The sequence below is a fragment of the Sinohyriopsis cumingii genome, chromosome 16 (genome assembly GCF_028554795.1).
Source record: "Sinohyriopsis cumingii isolate HCF-2022 chromosome 16, ASM2855479v2, whole genome shotgun sequence".
In the NCBI taxonomy this organism is placed as follows: domain Eukaryota; kingdom Metazoa; phylum Mollusca; class Bivalvia; order Unionida; family Unionidae; genus Sinohyriopsis; species Sinohyriopsis cumingii.
This window is the reverse complement of record NC_142976.1, coordinates 79,022,217-79,047,207: the sequence shown is the minus strand read 5'-3', so window position 1 is coordinate 79,047,207 and position 24,991 is coordinate 79,022,217.

Genomic DNA, 24,991 nt, shown 5'->3' with positions numbered 1-24,991 from the left:
GATCGGGTCTAAGACTCCCCGTCATACTTCGCTGTATCTTCCTATGTCCAATTTTGATTTACTTGATGCTGATAAACAATTAAACATAAAAAACTTCAGAGGTGTTTTTATGAGTGACCAATTACTAAAACAATAAAACCGTGTTGGAACCGGTATCATTAATTTCTGATCCATGATATGACTGGATTGCATACGCGATTGATCCAAGTGGAGTTGTTTATTTTGATTCGTATGGATTGGCGCCACCAAAAGATTTTTTTAAATATGTGAGCACAGTACGAAGTACTGCGCCGATCTGGTATTCAACATTACCAACACAGACAATAACAGATCCGCCAATATGTGGCCGTGAAGTACTCGCCGTACTCGACGCTGTGTCAAGGTCGCTGACACCATCTCATAAAGTCGTGCACCAGTATACATCGTCGTCCAACGTTTTGAATGGGTCTTAGTGTAAAATACAATAGTAGATATTTATGGAAGATCTAATCTGAGTAAGACTCAGGGTAAACTTCAAGGCGACTTATCTAAATATTCAACTCTTAACGAGGTCAAGAATAAACTCGCTGATCTTTTGAGTCTCGCAAATGTGGACCAAAATGAAGTCGTTGTTTTTCAGGATAAACAAGGACGATTAAACACGAGCAATATCCCGTTGACAAATATTATTCTGCGGGTTCCTGATGGGACGGAAGATAATTTAGTGGTTTTGCTAAAAACGGCAAAATTAAAAACCCCGAGGAATCGATCTTAACACTCATGGGAGAAATTGCTGGACGTATACGAAGAATTGGAGATATTATGTATGGTGATCTCAACATGAGTAAAAATACAATTATTAATGTGAGAGAACCAAACTCAGACGATGATGTGGCAACAAAAAGATACGTAGACAGCAACAACAACACAATCAAAACTGAGATCAATGATTGTTTACTATCCGCCGGTGATACAATGCCTGGTTCTCTCAATATGGCTAATAATAAAATTACAGGTCTTGGAGAACCAGAATCAAACGATGACGCTGAAACGAAGAAATACGTCGATGATAGTAATATTCCGATGATGAACTCGTTTATGAAAATCAATGATGGAATGATCACATTTAGAACTGAATATTCTAATCATGTAAACGCGTTTACAAATTTTCGCAAACAATAAATAGAATCGTTTATGATTTCTTTCACAAGGCAACATTTATCGGCATTAAACTCTCCGAAATCAAAAAGATTACCGACAGTGTAGTAAATACAGTAGCGTCTGGATCATCATTATGGACACCACTTGATAAATCCATTAAACATCGCGCTCAGGTTACTGGTATATACAGGTTCTCATTACTCGGCGTTAAAACATTTACGATATCTACCACGATTTAACTGCGTTATAATAATAATAATAATAATAATAATGAGGACTTTGAATAGCGCCTAATCTTTAGAAGCTCTACGCGCTTTACAACATTAGACAACATATATAACATAAAACATATATAATGATATGATTACAAAAACAAACACCATGAAATTAGAAAACATAAAAAACATGCTGAAAATATTTAAGGTACGAAACATTATTAGGTCTTTTAAGTTTGTTCTTGCAGTCGAAATAAGTGAGTTTTAAGAGCGTTCTTGAATGGGATCACTGTGTCTTTGTGTCTAAGTTCAGTGGGCAATTAATTACACGTTGCTGTCCCTGGTATGCAAAAGAACACTGTCCATATGACTTTGTTTTCATAGTGGGAATAATGAGTATACGATTGTCAGAAGGAGAGCATAAGTATCTTGCCGGTGTATACACATGGGTGAGGTCGGAAAGGTATGTTGGACTAGAGTCCGACAGTGAAACGTAGCACAGAGAACAAATTTTGTGTTTGATTCTGGATCGAATGGATAGCCAGTGTAAGGTACAGAGCAGCTGAGAGGTGTGCTCTGATCGTGGTGCTCTACGTATGATCCGAGCAGCTGTGTTTTGAACTTTTTGAAGTTTCTGGAGTAGATGTTGAGATGAACCAGACAGAACTGAGTTACAATAGTCCAGTCTTGAAAGTACTAATGAACACACAAGTGTTTTAGTGGCATCAACTGAAAGATAATTGCGAAAGGAGCTGATGCGTCTCAGCTCAAGATATGCAGCCTTGCATATGTTCATGACATGTTGGTACAATGTGAGAGTACTGTCCAGAGTAACACCTAGGTTTCGTACTGATCGTGTGAATTTGATGTTGGTGTTGCCGATATTTATTGTTTGAGGTAAAGGATGTGAATGAGAAAGTCTTTATGGTGTGATCAGAATGGCCTCAGTTTTATCATCATTCTTCTGCAGCCTGTTACATGTCATCCATGATTTCACATCAGAAATGCACCTCTCTACACCTTGGATGTTAGCATCAACTTTAGTTGGTTGGCTAGATTTGTATATTTGGATGTCATCAGCGTACAATTGGTGAGACACTGCATGATGATCTATGACACTTGAGAGCGGCTGAGTGTATATAATAAAGAGTACAGGTCCAAGAACAGACCCTTGTGGAACAACACAACATAGATTAACTGGGCTGGAGTGTATTCCATTTACAGACACAATTTGTGTCCTGTTGACCAAGTAGGACTTGAACCACAGTAAGGCTTTATCATGAATGCCAAATACATGCTGGAGACGGTGAAGTAATATATCATGGTCTATTGTGTCAAATGCTGCAGACAAATCAGGGAGGGTGAGGACTGTAATCTACTTTTAGAAGAGTAGTTTCAGTACTGTGGCAAGGGCGATATGCAGATTGTACATTGCTAAAAAGACTGTTTGAATTCAGATGAGATACAAGCTGGGAGAGTACAACCTTTTCTAAGATTTTTTATATGAATGGGAGATTAGAAACTGGGTGGTAGTTCTTTAAATCGTTGTGGTCGAGTGTTGGTTTCTTCAGCAGAGGCTTTACAATAGCAGTCTTGAAAAATGATGGGAATTCCCCAGATGACAGAGAGGTATTAATAACATCAGTTAGTGAAGTCAATACTGGATCTAAGCACTTAAGCAGCAGTGATGTTGGAATTGGATCAAGTTCACATGACTTTGGTCCACCCTTCATCACGATTGTACGTACTAAATCCATAGAGACAGGTTCAAATGCTGCTAATGGTTGCCGCTCAAATTCTGTATCCCAACTGTATGGTGACGACGAGTCAATTGAAATTGTGGTGTCAAGCTTATCTCGAATGGTTTGTACTTTGTCACGGAAGAAATTTGCAAACATGTCCGGAAGGTCAACTGGAGAGAAGGTAGTTGGAAGTGGTGTACATTTGTTCCTTGACACTAGCTTGTTAGTAATCTCGAAGAGATCTTTGCAGCTGAAACTTTCCATGATCTTAGTAGTGTAGTGGACTGAATTCGCTGCATGGACCATATGTGTGACATTCTTCTTAGCGGCTTCTTAGATTTGCTTATGAATAGTGAGTCTGGTGGAAAGCCAAAGCCTCTCAGCTTTACGGTGTTCTCTTTTAGCAGTGCGAAGCTGGTCCCAAACACTGCTATACCATGGAGAACACTTTTAAATTGATACTCTGCACTTGGTAGCTGGGGCATGTTTGTTATCCACTAACTGGATCTTTGAATCTATGTTAGTGATGTAGGAGCAAAACGACGATGAAATATTTGTGGTGGAACCCGAAGAAAAAGACTTAGGCTTGTTGTACTATTGGTGTCTTGAAGTAGTCGATAAACTACCACCTACTTAAAACATAATGAACTCCCCGATCGACGTGCAACATTTCAGATACGAGCAAGTATATTCGTGGCATACCCAACTGAAAAATATCATTGAAGAGAATACAGTAAAACAATAAAAAAAATTACCACATATAATTGTATACTCTGCATCTGCGGACATCGCTGGAATATTAACGGTCAACGGTACATTGTCAGCCACATACGTGATAACACCAGCAATGTGAATTGGTGTTTCAGTTGCAACAGTAATTGCTGGCATTCTTAATATCATCGCAAAAAAATATCCACGTGAGCGGTTGATAACTTACACGAGTATACAATAAAGTGGCATACAGCGACGCTTTTATACTACAAATTATCTTCGTTGATGTCGTCATGTCTCAGTGATGGAATAATATCAGATCAGGAATTCGCAGAAAACATTAAGATTTACCATGACTGTGTCAGAATCAACGAAAAACGATATTAGATCGCCGATTTAAAAAATCAGGATTTAAAATCAGGGTTTAAATAATAATAATGTCGTCAAACGATCAAAAATCGTCACAATTACTACAACAGATCGTCGCTAATACAACACCGCTAAAAACCTGAGTTCAGCGTTAGCTTTCCAACTGCGATTACAGCGAAGGAAAAAGCACTAGCACAATTACGAGTATATCATAATGGGCCAAATATTAGATCAAAGTCTTTCGGTGGGTTGCAAGCTAATAATTCACTGGCATTTGCGAAACAAAAAAAAAAGAACAAAACATGAAACACACGATTGGCAAGTTATGAATATACCTACGGGCAGTTATCAGATCGAACAAATCAATTATGAATTTCAGCGCAGAATCAAGTAACTATCACTGTTCACGAACCAACATTATCTTCCGCAATATAAATGTCGACTCCATATTATGCCGTCGGTATATATCAGTCGTCGATCCGAACTGTATTAGGATGGCCAGAAATATCATCTGTTAATCAAGGACCGCCAGATCCTCAGCTCGTCGACTTCCACACAGATAAACATATATTTTTAAAAGTTCCAGAATATCAATAAACTTCTCCAAGGACCTATATGATTCCACGGGTAAGCGATTTTATTACGTCTGATGAAAGGCTTCCTGAGATAATAAGACCATTATATAATTATGACGATGCCAACAATCCGATCGTCGACGAAAAGTTAATTAAATCATTTTCCGACGCAATTAAATCTGAGTACCAATGGACATTCACTGATCTGCGAAATCTCTTTTCCAGCATCGCACAATATTACAACGATGATATAAAACAACAGATCATTGAAATAGTACGACATGTAAATCAGGTCTCATCAGATATCTTTTTTGTCAATCGGGTATCGTCGGAACAGTGATTGCCGATGGTGAAAAATTCGTTGATCTTCCAGGTTCCCACTCCTCTCACAACAACACTTAAACAGTTATTTCTCAGACACTATGGAATAACCAAGGCACAATTACAAAGCAGATTTGTTTTACCTGGATTTAACTTTGTCGAGCTAAAAAAATCCTACGGTGATCTCGTCGGCGTGTCGTTGAGGCAATTTAGAAAAATATCCCCACCGGCAAACATCATCAAACACAACAATGATTCATACGGTGGAGGTCGCCATATCTCATCAGGTGTTGTCGCGATCACATCAACAATCCCAGTCAGTCTTGTATGTGATGGTAAATATGGAAGTTACCAAGTAGATCTCGAAAAATCCAGTCATGCACATCAGGGACACATTTTATATACATTACACCTGAAGCACATCCTGAATTTTGTTATTGTATTAGAACCCGTTAATCCAGTTTATATGCGATGTCATAATCCGCTATTATCTATGATACATTTCAAACTTACTGACCAGCTCGGATACTTGCTTGATTTAAGAAGGAGATGTTTTTAATATAAATTTGTATATTCGTTCTTAGAGGATTTTATAAAATATGTTTCTGAGTCGAAGTTCTATGAGATTACACACAAACAATTATTTATGTGACATTATATGTGTACAAACACGCGAGAGTTTTGTATACAACAAAGAGGTACTTGAATGTGCCATCAGAACAATCTGTACACTACCCCACACAGAAAAAATAGTGTTAATATAATTATTGATGAATACGATGATGTAAATTTTTCGTTAACGCCAGAACAGTTAAATGAGCTGCAGCGAGAACATTATTACGATTGTGTGTGATAAAGATCAAATTCTGAAATATTCACATTGTTTCCTTAAATTTGATAAGCTTAATATAATATTAGAAGAAATATTATTATAAGAATAAAAATAACTACTAGAATAAATATGATCAGAATAAAAATAAATATTATAATCTGAATAAATATTCTGATTCAGAACAAAACACTATTTTTTCATATAGTCAGAAATGAATTATTCCCCAACTGACGTTACCAGTTTCATACTTTCACTTTGTTTAGCTGTTACCTGTGACGTTGTCACTATTTTCACTTTCACAAACCGTTACTACTGTCACTTTGTTTAGCTGTTACCACAGTCACTGGTGACAGTGCTTTCTCAATCACTAGTGACTTTGTCACCGCTTTCACTTTCACTTTTCCAATGGATCGTTTTACGATCACACGTAATTTTTCTCAACCGTCTTACACGCGCATTCACAATCTTTTTTGTTTTGTATTCGTGAGACAGTTCTGATCTAACATTCTCAATCGCGTGTGCTAGTGAAACGAATTGTTCAACTTATGTATCTTCGACGGTCGCCAAGGACTGTATCATTGACTGTTGAAGTAATTTAATGAACCGATACTCTGCTGGTAATGTATATTTACCCTGGTATCATTGTTCCTGCAATGATTCAAAATCACAATTTTTTTCAGGATCAGGTTTATCAGAAATTTGTGTACGTTCATCATGCAATTTTTCAATAGCTGAAATAATAGCATTACTATTTTCAAAATTCATTATATAATGAATATATGTTTAAAATAAAAAATAATTTCATTCCTCAACCAGGAATGTATTTACAGTATATAAGGACGGCAACACAGACATATTTACAGTATATATAATCTTAATTCTAAGAACGACACATACACGAATTTACGGTATATATAATCTTAATTCTAAGGACTGCACAACACACAAGCGTATTTACAGCGTATATATACATATCAAACAATATACATCATTAAATTATTTACAGCAATTAAGCTATTTACAGCATCATGTTCATATCAAGCTATTTACAGCATTAAGCTATTGACAGTATTATGGGCATATCAAGCTATTTACATATATACATTTACATGTACACACACATGCAAACGTGTCTTCTCTACGTTCAACAGATATTTGCACACCCTCCCAAAAATCAACTCCGGGGGTGCAAAAAGGCACCCAGCACGTGGTGACATGGTGGGAAAGTGAACTTGTCTGTCGAGCGATGGGAGGACACCAAAAGTATTAGGGGCAATATACTATATAAACTGACCAATACTTGGAAATCCAGAAAAAGGTCACACAATGGGCGTGTTTTATTTGCTGTTTTTATTTTTTATTCTTAATTATTATCCCTGACAAAATCTAGAGGAAGCAAGAAACCTGACTGATTTAGAAATATAAAGATAATGTTTCTTAAAAAAACAACAAAAACGTTATTCATTAGTAAATAAAAATTGTTTATAAGATACAGGCTCTATCTTTACCTGATATAGTTATATCCATTGACTTTGTCCAATGACAAAATCATTGACTTAGTCATTGGAAGTTGAATTTCTCTTTCTTAATTATACTTCAGAAGTGAGATACCTTTGTTTATATTTCTTCGAAAAAACCGATTTGGTTATATTATTTGAAACAAAATGGGAAAAAATTAACCCCAAAAATTAAAATAATTCGTTTATAAGCGAATACTATTGTAAAATACAAGCGATATAACTCTTTAATCGCTCTATCTTTTACCTGACAGAGTTATTTCCCTTCGTCAAGAGTGTTTTTGCAAGACAACTACAACAAAATTCAAAATTATTTTTTTGTTCAATATATTCTTGTTCTATTCTGGAGTGGCAGCATACTGAAATATTATTCGCTGTTCGTAATTCATTGAAAATGTTGATCTTATTATTTCATCTGCGAGATGATTTGCTGAAGCACGGTATATATCGAAATATTTAGCAGCTGAATATATCCAATGAAATTATATTTCTTCGCATGTCTCTAATTTACAGATATAACTGATTTTGCGCTTTTATCATTATCACCGGTTCTTCCAAATATACAATTCTGACTTTGCGTAATGGCCCTCAAATTATTCAAAGAACTATCGGGTTTTTTCTGCCGTTGATATGATCTATCACAAGTCCATCTTCGATTACTCCGTGAAAACATTCAAATATAAATCTGTGACAAATATATATTTTTTCAGCACGGAATATGAGATAACCATTATTACTAACAGAACCGATTGTTTTTTTAGTCCGCAGTTCCTACTTACAGCATCACGAGATGCCTCATAATTCTTGATGATGGGATGTTTAATGAATTCCTTTTGCTCCATTTATATAGCAATATTATTTGTCTAAATTATTATTTTATTAGTAGCGTGAAAATATGGCGAGATAGTCTTCTGTGTTTTTATACCAGCGACGCTGTTGTCGGAGTTATTTCTTTTTCATAATATCGTTCTAGCTCTCTGTATTTTTTACCACCACGTTGCACACACAACTTCATTTCTCCTCTGACCCCAACACCACATCGTAAATATGGTTTTCGTCCTAATCTCTCTCTTTGCACGCTTTGCATGTGATAGCCACAACATTCATTTACGCAAGACCGATTACAAGGAGTTTTAGAGCCAATAATCAACCACTTACAAATATTCTTTACTTGAATCATTACGTATAATTAATTTTAATTTAAATCTATACATGCCTTAATTATAATATGGAGGAATTTGCGAGATTATCTACAATCAAGTCTTCTCAAGCTAGATTCGATTTTGACAGAATGTGCCGCCAAGTTTGCGAATCGAACTAGTTAACGTCAACAAGCATGATATTATGAAAAAGACTCTAATCAATCGTATCCGTGAAGCCAAGAAGGAATTTTGCGACGTTGGTGCTTCTAATGTGTGGTCAACATTCAGAATCATTCACGACACAGAAGGTGTTGACGTGGATGCTACAATGAATGATTTGCGAGCAGCGACGAATGCTAATTATCTCGACGAACAAAGATACTATTTTAGAATAAAATTTATTGTGTAGCTAGACGACACATGGATTATCCGTCACAAACGTGACAAACGTGACCGCGTTAGATTACAATGCACTGGAAATATTGTAGTGTTAAGTGAAAATTCCAAACCAGGGATGTTGACTGGTACTGAGAAACCATATTATGAACGAGCGTATCATGTGACTGCAGTTGTTTATGCGATATATCCGCTGTATGTTAACCCTAGCATTCATGACCTCATGCCGATGAAATTTTCTGTATTAAATTGTGTTGCTGATTGACTTACAGAACACTTCACAAACGCGAAACGTGGACATTGTTTGACGGCTTTACGACGTACAAAAACAAATGAGTGGGATGAGCGTGTCAAGGAACATGGCGCTACGATAAAACAACGATGCCGAACTGGACAATTTTTTTAAGAATTCCAATAACGGTGAAAACACTAATCGGAGAGATTTTGTACAAATCGAAATATAAAAAAATTGGAGCTTCGATATAGATCATTGATCATAAAGCGCCCGCGTGGACGAACGACGTAACAATATTTCCACAAAATAGAAATGGAGAAATGAAAAATATTTCTTGATTGGTTATTGACTCGAAATGTGTGTGACGATCATGGTCAACCACCGCCTTATGTTGGATCATTTCTTATGAACGGTTAGAAACGTTCGTCGATTATTACGAAGAAATAACTGATGATTATCGATCGATTGATCCAGAATTAAGAGAATTTAAGAAATTAATCAGACTACAACCAGACAAGAGTCAGTGTGAAATAATGAGTGAGATAATTCCGGAAACACATAACATGTTTTCTTGGAATATGTGGAGTCCTACTGATCTGATAGTTGCAAGTAGAAAGATAGTTCGTGGTATGTTTCAATAACAATTATTTCTGTTACATAAAGAAAAAAATTCAAATCTACATGTACCATACTATTATCGTCCAGTAGATACGCAAACGACAGAATATCGATGCTGAAATTCCTCGAATTAATTACAAAAAAATCTTGTACTAAATGATATTGTGTTAGTTCCTGTGAGTGATGTTGGGAGAGTGTTAATGATGAACACAACTCTATGGGCGCTAGGAGATGCTATAACGATTCATTCGTCACAAGGATTAACTCTTTTCTATACAAATATTTGGATTATCGATGATCGTATTGAAATGTCAAATTTAGTTTATCTCGCGGTCTCGAGTCAGAAGAATATCTCAGCTGCGGAGTGTTGTCGTAGAATTCACAGTAAATAATAATCAAACTACTGGCGACACCGAAGGTGTTGGCGAAGATGTAGTGAGAAAAAAATTAGCAAGTTATAAAAATATAATCGCGACTTTGATCTCGATGCTGAATTTATCATGACACTGAAACAACGACAGAATAATCATTGTGCGAGCTGAAACACAGTAATGTTGTGGCAGTGTTCGAATAATAATCCAAGACAATTCACCGTGGATAGAATTAATAGTAGTCTTGGTGACACACGCGAAAATGTGATGCTGACCTGTCTTGAATGTAATCGACGTCGGGGTGCCAATTCACAAAAGTGAACATCGTGGTAATTGTTTATCCTCAGGAATTACTTGTAATTGTTCACGTACAAATCCACGTTGAGGAGCAGTTGAATCTAGTCTGTAAATTGCAGGTCTACCAGTGGAAATTGTATGTGTGGTCACACTGCAAACTGAGTCAGTTTCTCTTTTGTTACTACCTTCAAGTTCACCAGGTTTGTAGAAATATAAATATCAAATATCTGACAGTCACGTTACCTAGTACAAGCTGTTTTGAGAAGGAGTCATGTCGTTGTATTGGTATATATTTTTTGTGATCGCATTGATGGGTTTCATAGAAATTGCACGTGTAATTTCATTATTTAATGTAGCTATCACACTTGGTAGTCTCGCAACCCATTCACGAGATCTCATGTCTTTCTGAACTTTGTTAAGAGATATTTCCTGCTTGTATTGATGTCCAAAAATCGCTCAGGAAGTGTTCGATTAAATCGCTAAACGGTTGCCTGATTGTGGTATGTGCTCGTCTGATTTTGACGTTATGTTGTTTCATCATCGACGTTACTGCACCAAGAAGTTCTTGGCCAGGATCAACCAGTAGCAATTGTGACCATTGAAGATCGCCACGTTGATAAATTCGTACAAACTTCAGCTGCTGCTTTAGTTGATAGCGGCTCTGCTTCTTTATATCTACCTGCAACGTCAACGACAGTCAACGCGTATTTGCATGTGAGCAATTGACGTCTACGTGTTTTAATAGTATCATGTGGTATAAACAAAATATCGGCCTGATGACGTTCATGGTGGTAGTTAAATTTGCCATATTGGCTGTCGTGCTAACCAATTTTCAGCAACAGAACATGCGGCACCTGCTGTAACCGCATGTTTACTAATCGCTGCTCTACCCCTCCAATATCCTCTTGGGCTATTAGAAATGGATTCCATTATCATAAAAATCGGCCGACTAATTGCCAGCCCTTAGCACTAGTTTACCATTCATCGCAGATCTTACCCAAACATGAGCAAGCGATTCTCTGAGAGATTTATTTTTTTTACAGATATTAACGTGTGTATTTACTTCACGTCTGCAATATGTCGCTGTTGCAAATCTGGATTTTATACGCGACATCATGAACGTGGCACGCTTGATCAATCGCATTTATTGGATACTCTCCAGGTCTTGGCTAATTTCGCTCATCGAGTCGGATATCAAGTCAGATTCCAGGATCACAAAATGATATCGAGGAAGATGTTTTTCTCCTGGGTATTTAGCCCATGGAGCTCCTGATAATTTTCCCAGTGAATCAGCGATATCGCCGCTTGTCTTCGTAGAGACGAAATAAATCTGTATTTGCTTGTACCACATTTCACACTTGGCTGTAACCCCACGCATTTTATTTTTTGTTTTTGTTGTTGTTAATTCAATTGTGGGGGTGAATGCTCTGCATCGAACACAATATAAATTCAAATTATTTATCATATTTCTATTACATGGATATCATTGGTTTTCAGCAACATGAAAACAAGTGCCGGTTAATTGACATGCAGCATTACCACATTCTATCAGAGCAACTATCATAGGTCCATTTGTGTTTGGTGAGACGCAATTGATGCTTAATCTGATAATGAGATGGCAAAAATGGGATAATATGTTTTTAGTGACCCCATCTACAGATGATCAGCGATGCTACGATGTGCTTAAAGATTGTAATCAAGAAGCCAAGACGTTGGATGAAGACGGTAATGATATTAGTGATATTATCACGGCTATTGATGAAGCCCCATATGTGGAAGACCGCGATGAATTTATTAATAATCTCGTTGTATACGATGATGTGATTCTGGACAAACAATCAAATCCAGTTCGGATACTTTCCTGAGACAGAAACAAAAACACAGACTTGATTCATGTTACTCAGCGATATGCACAAATACCTAAGGTGAGCAGAGATAAGTGCAATATTTTGGTTGTCTTTAATGGAGTCGATACACATACTCTGCGACACATCTATCAGACTTGGTGTTCAGGGGACGTGGATATGAATAAATTCAGAAACTTCTTTTCAAAAGCGCAAGCTACCCCACACAGATTTATCACGATACATTTACTTGATCCTCGGTCGCAATAACGTATAGGTCTCAGCAGCAGAGAGGGCGAACACTATTCTAATTGGATCACTCTCCGTTTCGCAAAATAAGCCTTCTTGGAAATCGCAAACAAAATCGCGATTATCTCAGTATCCGGTATGAGGCAACCTTGTCAAAACTCTAATTGACTTACCTGGCCTAAGTTTTTCTGGTCGCGAAAATTCGCAGCGATCGCGTCGGTGCCAAGTTTGAGGCAGCGCCCTCTCTGCTGATATTAATTAAAAATTTTATCACGACCAATTCAATAACGTGTTCGAGGATCATTTCAGTTTATTGTTATAAATCCATGTCGGGTTGACTGAGACCGACTAAATAAATTTCTAAGCTTATTATAATCCATATCACTGTCACACCAGTTATGATAAATATATCGTTGCGTGTACACACCAACTCCGTTAAACACAGCAAGAATATTACAATTTTCTCTGATTACTGGTGGTATTTGTGTTAATTTTTGAATAACATAAATCACATCTGTATTTTTATGTCTTCCGCGCGAAAATATTCTTGCTGGATTGGACTGTTTGTCAAGCATTACATCATCGTACACAACTAAATTGTGAATGGATCCATCAATATCATCTAAAGACGGTGCTTCATTGATATCAGTGATAAATTCAACAACATCGTCTCCGTTTAACGATTTTACGCTTTCATTAAAATCCTTGAGTACATCATAGCACCGCTGATCATCGGCAGATGGCGCAATCAGATACAACTTATCCCATTTCAATCACCTCATCATCAAATTAAGTAACAGTTGTGTCATACCGGATTATTATATCAATAATGGCTAACCTCGGTGAAGCATATACCAATAAATTAGCTCGAGAGCGACTAGAGACAATACAAAAATTTCTTCCCGTACGAGATAGTCAGACAAAAATTACAAGCAAGACAAGAATCTCAAGTTGAATTTGTAACTGGTGGAGAACAATTATTTAAGCCTGTTACAGCGGTTACTGAAAGAGTTGCAAAAGCTACAGAAGGTCTTCTTCCACTTTCCAAACAAACCACTGGGCAAACTGAAAAATATTAGCGAGAACTAAACCAATAAAGAAGATTTTACGAGCACTTCCAACTGAGATGGCTGCCGCACAACCTCAACGTGAAGAAGAAGAAAAAGCATCTGAAGGTGCTGCTGGTGAAGAACCAAAAAAGGGATAAAAGGGGACTGGTTTTATGGAGAAATTTACTGAAAACAGTATACAAATAATAAGAGGAATTCGATCAATCAAACCTGATGACATAGTCGATTTTGGTGCGTTTGCTGCTAAAAGTTATCATTCAAGAATAAGTTTTTTAAAACCCGAATATGTTAAAGATGTAAGTCGTGATACATGGATTAATTGGGTGTTTAAAATAAATCAAAATGTTGGTCAAATAAACAAACGAGAAATATTTTATACCACATATTTATTAGGAGTAAACAAATATGATAAAATGATGCAAGAACAGAAACGAAAACAAGAACAAGGGCGAGATCAGAAACGAAAAGAAAGGGAACAAAAGCGAGATCAGAAACAAAAACGAGGAAGGAAGCAGAAAAAATTACAGCAACAAGAAGAAGAAACGGTGGAAGAATTTCGTAAATTGCATGGATAACCCACAGAAGAAGAATTTTGCGATGAGCCTGACATTGGTGTTACTGGTAGTGGTTTGGGAAGTGGTCTTATTGCTTGTCCTAATAACATTCTCGATGACGTGCAACGGTTAGAAATTCTGATTGTGGGTAAACGAGTCGGAAATAATTATCCGGAAATAACCAATGAAGCAGCTGATATTTGTCGACGATTATTTCAAAGCGGTATCATGGACATTAATGTTTATCGGCAACTCATTGATGAAATCGTTGATAACTATCATAGTGACTAGTTGTTATCGCGATTAGATAAATAAATAAGAAATAAGATGATTATACATAATGCTGATCGTGGACCTGTAGCGGTTAGGGTGATAAACTCGCGATTACCAACCTATAAAGCAGCTTACGGAGATGGATTCGGTGATGTTGTTCAAGTATAGCTCCCAAATCAATACCGATCGCAAAACAATTATCAGTGAAAGCTATTAACGTTGTTCGTGATAAAGCTCCTGGTGCTATTGGTAACGTTGCAAGCAAAGCGTTCTTGGCAATCAAGGACAGACTAGCACGATTAATATGCAGACCAAAAGCGGTCCAACCACAACCAGTGAAATTACCAAGCACTGAAGTGATGCCCGCAAATGTCAGTAAAGTAATAAATCAAGCCGCAATTCAAAGACTAGCAGCTTTGATGAATCAAGGGGCTGAACAAATAAATACAAGTCTGATATCAGGAAGTGGTCTTCGTGTTAGACGATAACAAATTATAATAAAATGTTTAAGCGTATATCCGACCCAGCGTTTGACATGGACGCACCAGTACTCAAGGATGAGTCTGTGCGTGATTATCAGTATTATTCGTATGAAGCAATATCGCCAAATCAATGTGGACGAATTGAATTACGAGTTCAGGATAAAAGTAGATATTTCTTTTCCGCTGAAGCATATATTGAAGTCGAAGGTGAACTTGTAACAGACGTTGTCGCTAATACAGAATACGGAGCTGAAGTCAGAGTTGGCTTTGTTAATAATGGCATCATGGCGTTATTCAAAAGTGCTACATATATGATCGATGGAAAAGAAATTGAGACAATCCAAGATAATGTTGACGTTGCTACAACGATTATGGGTTTAGCAAGATATTCAGATGATTATACTAGATCAGCTGGTCCGACTATGATGTTCGCCAAGGATAATGCTGACCATCCTGATGGGAGACCATATAACATAAGACGACCAAGAAACAATGCCAATTATGCTGACGCCGATGTGTGGCCAGTGGTTCATGGTGCTAATCCAAATTACAAATTAGGTTTTGGAATACGTCAATCAATGCTGAAAACTAATCGTAGAAGATTTTCATGTGCAATTCCATTGTAGCACATTTTGCAGAAATGTCAGAAAGGTTATTTTTGGAGCCAAACATACAATTGTTCTTCATCCAAAAGAAGATAATGATGCTATCTGGCGAGAAGATGGCGCTGCTGCTGGTAAAGTAATATTATTTAAACTTTCGTTGTGGATGCCGGTAATGACTCCATTACTTGCTGAAGAACAAAAATTACTTTCTTTTATGGATCAAGGCGGTAAATCGATATTATCATGGTTAACAACAACTACCGATAGTGTTCAAAGTGAAATCTTGGGTTTATTTACATGGCATATAGCATCACAGCAAGGTGTTTCTGCACCAAGGCATATCTTCTCTGCTCTTCAAGATGTTGCGCGAGTAAACAATCAAGAAAGAAATCCAATGGTATTTGACAAACTTGGTGTCTCTGAAGTATCTTTAAGAATAAACGGACATCAAGAACCATCTGAAGATATATCATTGAATTTTGATCAAAATTATGTAGCACGTGTATATCGTCGTTTGGTGACATTTATGGGACGTGATCAAAATATTGATACTGGTTTGCAAATATCACAGTTAGATTTTGCAACGCTGTACCCGATTTATTACTTTTCGCTGGAACATTTTGATTTGGTTAAGCAATCTGTCGTTGATATACATTTTCGAGCTCGCGTAGGTGTATTACCTAAAATTGCAGATGGTCCACCAATTGAATATGGTTCTTACAGAGCGGTTGCTGTTATACTCAGCGACAAATCAATGTTACTTGAAGGTGTTGGTGGGCGATTGAGAGTTATTGATACCCCAGTGGAAAATATGTAGACAATTAGACCAACCGTGTTATTATAAAAATGTCATATAGTCACGTTAATGTCACTCTCACTCCCAGTCAGGTGAAAAAATTACAATAAAAAAAATGCGAGCGTATGCGGAGTAAAAATAACATTAAAGCGAGATCAAATTGCTAGTGGTGGTCCAAACAAGTTATCGTTGACTAAAACTCAACTAAAACATTTCAATATGGCGCAAAAAGGCAAAAACCGGAGTTCAACTTGATTTCGCTCCAAGTGCCATCAAAAACATGGTTAAAACCGGTGGTATATTTCCACTTCTCGCAGCAATACCAGCATTAATTGTTGCTCATTCCCCAGCTGTTGCAAAAGTAGCCGCGTTAGGTGCTGTTGGAACCGCTGCTAGAATGGCATTAAATAAAGCAACTGGAAAAGGAATTTTACACAAGGAAAGCTTTAAAAAAAATCATTACGGACAACAACAAAAAAACAAGGCGTCCAAAAAGTCAAATATGCCTCAGCCGGGTCGTCTAAGATTACCAGTGGAACAATACGGGGCGGGTCTAAGACTTCCAGGAACTCCGCCCTCATGGTACCCAAAAAGGTTTTCACAGACGCAGCGCGTCTCGCACCGATGTCAAATTTTGATTTACTCGATGCTGTTAAACAATTAAATATCAAACATTTCAGAGGTGTTTTAATGCGAGATCAGTTACCGAGCCAACCGAATACCAAAGAAGCAGGAATTATTAATCTTGATAACAGCGATGGTCCAGGAAGTCATTGGGTTGCTTACGCGACTGATCCACGTGGAATTGTTTATTTCGATTCGTATGGGTTAGCACCGCCAGTTGAATTTCTAAAATACAAAATCCAGTTTGGTACTCAACGCTACCAACACAAACATTAACCGATCCACCAATATGTGGCCGTGAAGTAATTAATGTACTTGACCCGTTATCAAAATCAACCAAACCACCTCACAAAGTCGTGCACGAGTATACCGCAGCAAGATTTAACATTTTAAACAATCCCTAGGATAATAATGGTTGATATTTACGGAAGATCTCTCAGCAAAGGTAAAAACAAAAAACGCGATGATATTGATTTATCAAAATATGCGACTAAAGATGAAATCGATAATCTTATGAACCTCTCCGGGGATGACCGAGATGAAGTTGTTTTTCAGGATAAATACGGCGTTTTAAAAACCAGAAATATCAAATGGAATGATATAGTTCGACGAGTACTCGGTGCGGTCACGGATAACATCCCTGTGTTTACTGACGGCGGTTGAATCAGAGACTCAAGTATATCGTTTACAACCATTAGAGATGAAATTGCAAGAAGCGCTGCTAATCGCTTAAAAATATCGGTGACACAAGGACAGGTGAACTCAACATGAACGGAAATAAAATAGTAACCGTAACAGATGCAACATCCGATGAAGATGCCGCGACGAAAAAATATGTTGACGCTAACCACAGCACCATAGACGGTAAATTATTCACATTGCGGGCCGAGTATGATGTTCACGTAAGCGCGTTTACAAATCTCCGTAGAAACTTTAGAAAAATTAATGAAACCGTAATTCTTTGGTGCCCCATTGACCGTTGACGCAAAACTCTGATATAAAAAAACATTGGATACGATTAAGAAAACACAAGAAGATGTCGTAAGTGGAATTCCTGAGATTGTTAACAAAATTAGTCTGATTAAAATCCTACCCGGAGTGACTCCCGGGCATATTACTAACATAGTATACATATTATCATCTGGATTCGCAACATGGTCAGCGCAGAATAATACTATCAAACATACCGCAACAGTCACTGGTATGTACAGGCTGTTTGTGTTCAATGCTGCAAAATTTGAGATATTTACAACGTATCCATGGCGGCATTCAACCGACAAGTTTTCTGGGGTTGTATCTATCATATTAAATAAAGGAACCGAAGAAACATTTATACTGGAAGCAACTGATAAGAAATTAACCGCAACATCTTACTGGTGGTGTCTAGAATTTGTTGCTGAAACACCTCAATTGGTTACTGCGTAAAATAATAATGGCAGCGTCAACAAATGTTCAACAATATAGATACGATCAAGTACGCGAATGGCAATCAGTTAAAAACCATAATTGACCAGTATACGCTGAAAGTTAAAAAACACAAGCGACGTGTAATCGCACTGGATGCTATAGTTTATTCAGTATCTGCGGTAGTTGCGTCCACCGGGGTAGTATTATCAGCGCTAATGCCAGTAAAAACTGCAATAGCAGTAACAATATGCGTTTCATCATCAGCGGCTGTTGCAGGTGTTTTTAATATTATCGCGAAAAAGAAATCCACGTGCACGAGCACAAAACTTAACGACGCAGTTGTAAAATTAAACACGGCAATAACAGCATATTCTAAATTATCGTCGCTGATATCATCAAACTTCAATGAGGAAAAAATATCAGATTCCGAATTCGCGTTAATGGTTAAGATATACGATGAAGTAAACCACTATTTGAAAGAAGAAAAATAAATAATGACAGAACTATCTCCGGCAAGAACAACAATATCAATAAGCTTCACCAAGCCTGAATACTTTCCAAACTTGATCATCGAGATAAACTCCACCGACCACGATCAGTCATCGTTGGAGGAACCTGAACATAAAAGGTCTGATTTTACCACGGACAAGAAATCATACCATTATGTTAACCCATTTTACAAACGACGATTACTTGATATACAAAATGCAACGTCGGGTAGTGATTTTGAATTCTACAGCATTGACCGTATTTTTGGCGTTTTTATAAACAATCCGATGAATCTTATCTTGATATCACTATTCCAAGTGAAATTATTGGTTTCTTTACAGGAATTAATCAAGAACATAAAACACGACTACAACGACTACGGCAGTGCTTTCAGGAATATATTTCTGATCGCAGCGAAATCATTACGCAAACTGAAATATTAAATCAGCTCGTATCCGACATGGAATACATTAACCAGCGAGCAATTCAAGCAATAATTGATACTGAAAAGATAGACCACAAAAAAACGATTTTTAAACGCGTATTCGATAGCTGAAGCTGAACTACCACATTTTAAACTTCTCTGGTATAACGCAGTCGAGTTAAGAAAATCCACCAACGATATCATTGATGAGTTCTTTCCTAAAATATTTGAACAATGAAGAAACCCCCATTTGAAAGAAGAAAAAATAAATAATGACAGAACTACTTCAGCACATAGCCGCAAATACAAACCCGCCCTAAGCTCAACCAAGCCTGAATACAGTATTAATTTTCCAACTGCGATTCGGGTGAGCGAAATCGCGTCAGCACAATTGCGAATATACCATAGCTGGCCAAATATTAGATCAAAATCATTTAGTGGATTACCAGCGAATAACTCGTTTGTGTTTGCAAATAAAAATAAACCAGATGGTACACCCGACTGGTACGTTGTTGGAATACCAACAGGATGCTATCAAATCGAAGAAATCAATGAGGAACTACACCGTCGAATAAAAAATATCACAGGAAAAGAATCCAAGATAGCAATAACAGCTCACGAACAACGCTGTCATCCGCAATTGAAACCTAAACCAAAAAATTCTGATTTCATCACGGACAAACAATCATACCACGAAATTCCCCATCATACAAACAACATTTACTTAACATAAAAAATGCAAGTTGGGTAGTAGGTTTAGCTTTCCAAGTAAGGACCATATTCGGTGGCTTTTTATTTATGAAAAAATTCCCACAGGAGAATTTAAATGTGTTATTGTTGACCTACATCATATTATTGAATACTTTAGAGAAACTAATCAAGAACATAAACGACAACGAGAGCAACTACGGCAACACTTCCAATAACATCTTTTTGATATAACAAGTTCACGCGAGGAAATCAGTAAACAAATAAAAGTATTAAATCAGCTTGCATCCGACATGGAATATATTAACCAGCGATTAATCCAGGCAACAATTGATCACACCGACGATATAAATAGATATAAACAACGATTTTAACTGCATATTCGCTAACAGAAGCTGATCTACCAAATTTTAAATTTCCCGGTTATAACGCAGACGAACTAAAAAATCAGTCAACGATATCATCGATGAGTTCTTTACTGAAAAACTTACACAGTACAAAGAAACACTACCGTTACCATCCATTCTCCGATACACCAATAATCCACAAGGAGAAGGCCGACATGTATTCCATGAAATCGTAAATATAACCCAGGTGGTCGCGGTCAGTCTTGTGTGTGATGTATTTGATGGAAGTTACAGCACAGACACAACAATGTCAAATCAAGCGCAGCAAGGATTTATTCTTTATTCATTCACACCGAAAGAACCACCCGGATTTTTGATTGTACAAGAACCGATCAATCCGGTCTATCTACGATGTCATAATCCACTGTTATCAAGAATAAATTTCAAACTAACTGACCAATCCCACCACTTGCTGGATTTAAGGAATGGGACGATAAGTGTAAATTTACTTGTAAAATCATAAGATTTCCAATTGTGAAAAATATATGATTCCAAGGAAACAGTACCAAAAAAAAAATTTCCGTTCTTGATAAAGTCAACAAGGCGGATTGACAAATACTCTTCAGATTTCAGTAAAATATTATAAGAAATGTATTTTTTTACTGAAATTTGCTAGATTTACACGATTTTGACTACCTTATTTCCATTCAGAATTAACAAATCAGTCGATTTACACGATTTTGACTACCTTATTACCATTTAGAATTAACAAGACAGTCGATTTACACGATTTAGACTACCTTATTACCATTCAGAATTAACAAATTCGACATATTTTCAGTAAAAAATACATTTCTTATAATATTTTACTGAAATCTGTCAGTGGTGAAGGACAAGGAAAAATTCTTCTGACAAAGTCAGGGACATACTTTCATTTTTATTTCCATGAATGTGTCTAACTTTCGTTTTCATTAGACAGAATTTTTCTTAGTTGCCTCACACGAGTATTACTTATCTTCTTTGCTTGATATTCACGAGATAATTCTGATCTAATATTTTCAATGGACGGAGAGAGAGAGAGTGACAAATTCCTTTACTCACTCTTCTTCTACTGTGGTAGTGATTGACACATCGCCGTCTGAATCTTTTTTATAAATCTACACTGAAACGGTAGCGCGTATGCCCCACCCCCCTCGTTTCGCTCTTGCAGTGTTTTAAAATCAGAAATAATTTTTTCAAGATTTAATTCATCAGATATATTTATAGCGTCGTGTTCTAATTTTTTAATAGCAGAAATTACATCATTGATATTTTCGTAATTCATTATACAGTATATTATATATTTGTAAGAAAATGAGGGGTCTTGCTGACCCTTTTTTGTTTTGAAGTATATTTACGTTATTTACCGTGTCCACCTAGATTGTCTTATGACATTCTAGTAGGTTTGACGGGCAATCTTAATTTTTACTTATCCAAAGGACAGCACAACTTATGTGAACACCTAGCTTACCAAATGATATGCTAGCGGGATCAGCAGGTACATATAATCTTCATTCTAACTTATCCTAAGGACAGCACAACATATTAGTAGTAGGTTTGACGGGTAATCTTAATTCTAACTTATCCTAAGGACGGAGGCCTTCTCTCTACATTCAACAGATTTTTGTACACTCCCCCCAGAAATCAACCCCGGGGATGCAAATCAGCACCAATCCGTGGTGACGACGTGGGGAGAGTGAATTTTTTCTATTGAAATTGGAGCTTGAGGTGAACCCCCAATTATATATAAAATCGCGAAATATCGCCTACGTCGACAATATGCCGGTCACTGGATTGGAACTCGAAGCGTCGAGAACGAGAATTAGCCACGCTACCACTGCGCCATGTTCCAATCTACTGGTATATGATTCAAAAATTGTTATCTGGCTAACCGTTTACATTTTCCCAGTTGGATCGCAAAATACAACTGAATTTTTGTTCTGAACACACAAATTGGGAAGAAATACACTGTATGAACGTATTCCTACCCAACAAGTCAGATTTGTAAAGTGAGTATTTTTTTGGATAATATATGCATCCGAAAATAATTCGGGAAACGGTGTGGATACTCGTTTTTTATTTTTTATTAATTACTTTCGCCGAAAAAATACAGATGAACCAGGAAACGGAACGAATTTAATAAAACAAAAAGAAAATATTATTTCTTATTTACCCTTACACATAACGTACTGATATTCCTTGATATGGAACAGGGGAAATAACCGATACTCTTCCCGGAAGCCATTCTCGGCAAACGCAGAAATCAAATAAGCACGGTTTGTCGAATTAAGATTACAATACTACGGATTCTCAACTGATATACAAGAGAGAGAATTAACCACAAAATATTTTTTACAAGTCTGTCTTAATGTAAAATACTCGTAAATAATTACGTCTGTATTATTATTTCTGATATGGTCAAAGGGAGGTAACTAATCGCAAGAAGTATCCTTAACGGAGTTATCTCCCTTAAATAATTCTGAAAAAAAAAAGTGATGTAGAATAACAAAAAAAAAAAAGAAATTAACTGAATATAACGGCATACCACCGATCTAACAATAATGGAAAATAATTTTTTGTTTATATATTTTTGAGAATGCGGTTTTATACATATTTTCTGCTACTTTTCGTACTGAAGGTATACAAATATCAAAATATTTGCCAGCTGGATACATTTTTCCATAGAATTGCGCACACAGCTGTGTGTTACCTTTACCTCCAACACCACGCAGTTAGCAGGGTTTTGGACATAGACTGCCTCTCTTTACACTTTGTGAATGTTGTCCGCAATATTCATTTACGCAGGATTTGTTAAAATGAGTTGCAGACCCTATCATCAATCATTTGCACTTATTTCGTAAATGAGTCATTATATATAACATTTTCTATTTAAATACTTGTCTGAAATATAATATGGAAGAGTTTGAGGGATTATCCACAATCCAGCCTTGGGAAGCTTCAAGATTCGATCTTGACAGACTAACCCCTGACTCGCGGAGGCGAGCTCTGACTGATCTGATTAATATTATCAGGAATGCTAAAAAAGAATTTCGTGATGATGAAGCATCTCACACATGGTCGACATTTGAAATTATACGCGACTACAAAGTCATTGATGCTACAATGAACGATACACGAGCGAAAACGAGTATCGATTATCTCTTTGATATTCATCAACGTGATGAGAAATATTTTTTTCAGAATAAAGTTTATTGTGCTAGCAGAAGATTCTGATACGTGGATTATCCGTGACAAACGTGACCCTGTCCTTGCCGATGGAAAAACCGTTTTGTTAAGTAAAGATTCCAAGCCAGGAACGTTTACTGGTATTGATAATCCATATTACAAACGAGCGTATCCTGTGACCGCGGTTATTTATGGAATTTACAAGATAAATAAACCCAACATTGATGATCTTGCGCCAATGAGATTTTCATCGTTGAGCTGTGTAGCCGAACGAGTAAGGGAACATTTTACAAATGCGAAACGTGGAAATGGTTTGACTGATCAGCGACGTGAAAAAATAGCGAAGTGGGCTGAATCGGTCAAGGATACCGGAGCTACAATAAGAAAGAATATTAAAATTCCCAATAACCGTAGCAACGATAACAGGGGAAGTATTGTACAAATCGAAATATAAATCGAGTGGAGCTCCAATAAATATCGTTGATCATAATGCGCACGCGTGGAGTAGCGCTGTGAATATATTTCTACGAGATCGAACTGTAAAATGTTACGCCGGTGGAATGTTTGATTTTATTAAACAAATAAGTAAAAATGGTCCTGTATCGGTATTGTTATTTTCAAATTCTGATGAAGAATATGATCATTTTGTAAGACCTAACGGTGATTTATATCGTCAAGAATCTCTTCATGAAACAATGAGAAAACTCGCGGACAGATTTTAAACAGAAAACATTAACCCGTTACTGAGTAATTGTTTTACAGTTCCGTCAGTCGCTGCTCATTTTGTCAGAGAGAATAATTCGTGGAAACCAACACGAGGATGTTCAAGCTAGATGTGTCGAATACGGGCATGGCGGTTTGTGGAATACCAAGTATGATCGTGACGGTATGATATCCGTTGACATGATCGCGTGTTATTAGAGGAGTTTTCTTGTTTACGGAGAGTGTGTTGGATATTTTGTGCGGTTTGGACATCCCATGTACGATATGACATGAGTTGCCATAAACGGACCGTTACTCGATTTTGACTTGACTGGATTTGCTTATGTGTTGTCTTTCGAATTCGCTATAGATCTTCATCTGTGCTGTTATGTTTGGTTTGGAAGACACTTTTCATAAAAACGCTGGGCGCCAATAGTGTTATTATGATATATGCTTGACAGTAAAATATTAATATCGCTGTCGGTCAGCGAGACAATAATATCGTATCTGAAGCAGACCGAAGTTTGATTACCAACACCACAACGTTTCAGTGTAGATGAGGTCATCAAAGAATATAAACAAGCATGTCCAAATACTCCTATTGATGTCATCGTTGATGATGCTCCTAATATTCTCAAGATTAAACTTGGTAACAATGAAAAAACCGCAAAAGATCGTGGTAGAATAATAATTGGTAAATTTACTCAGGGT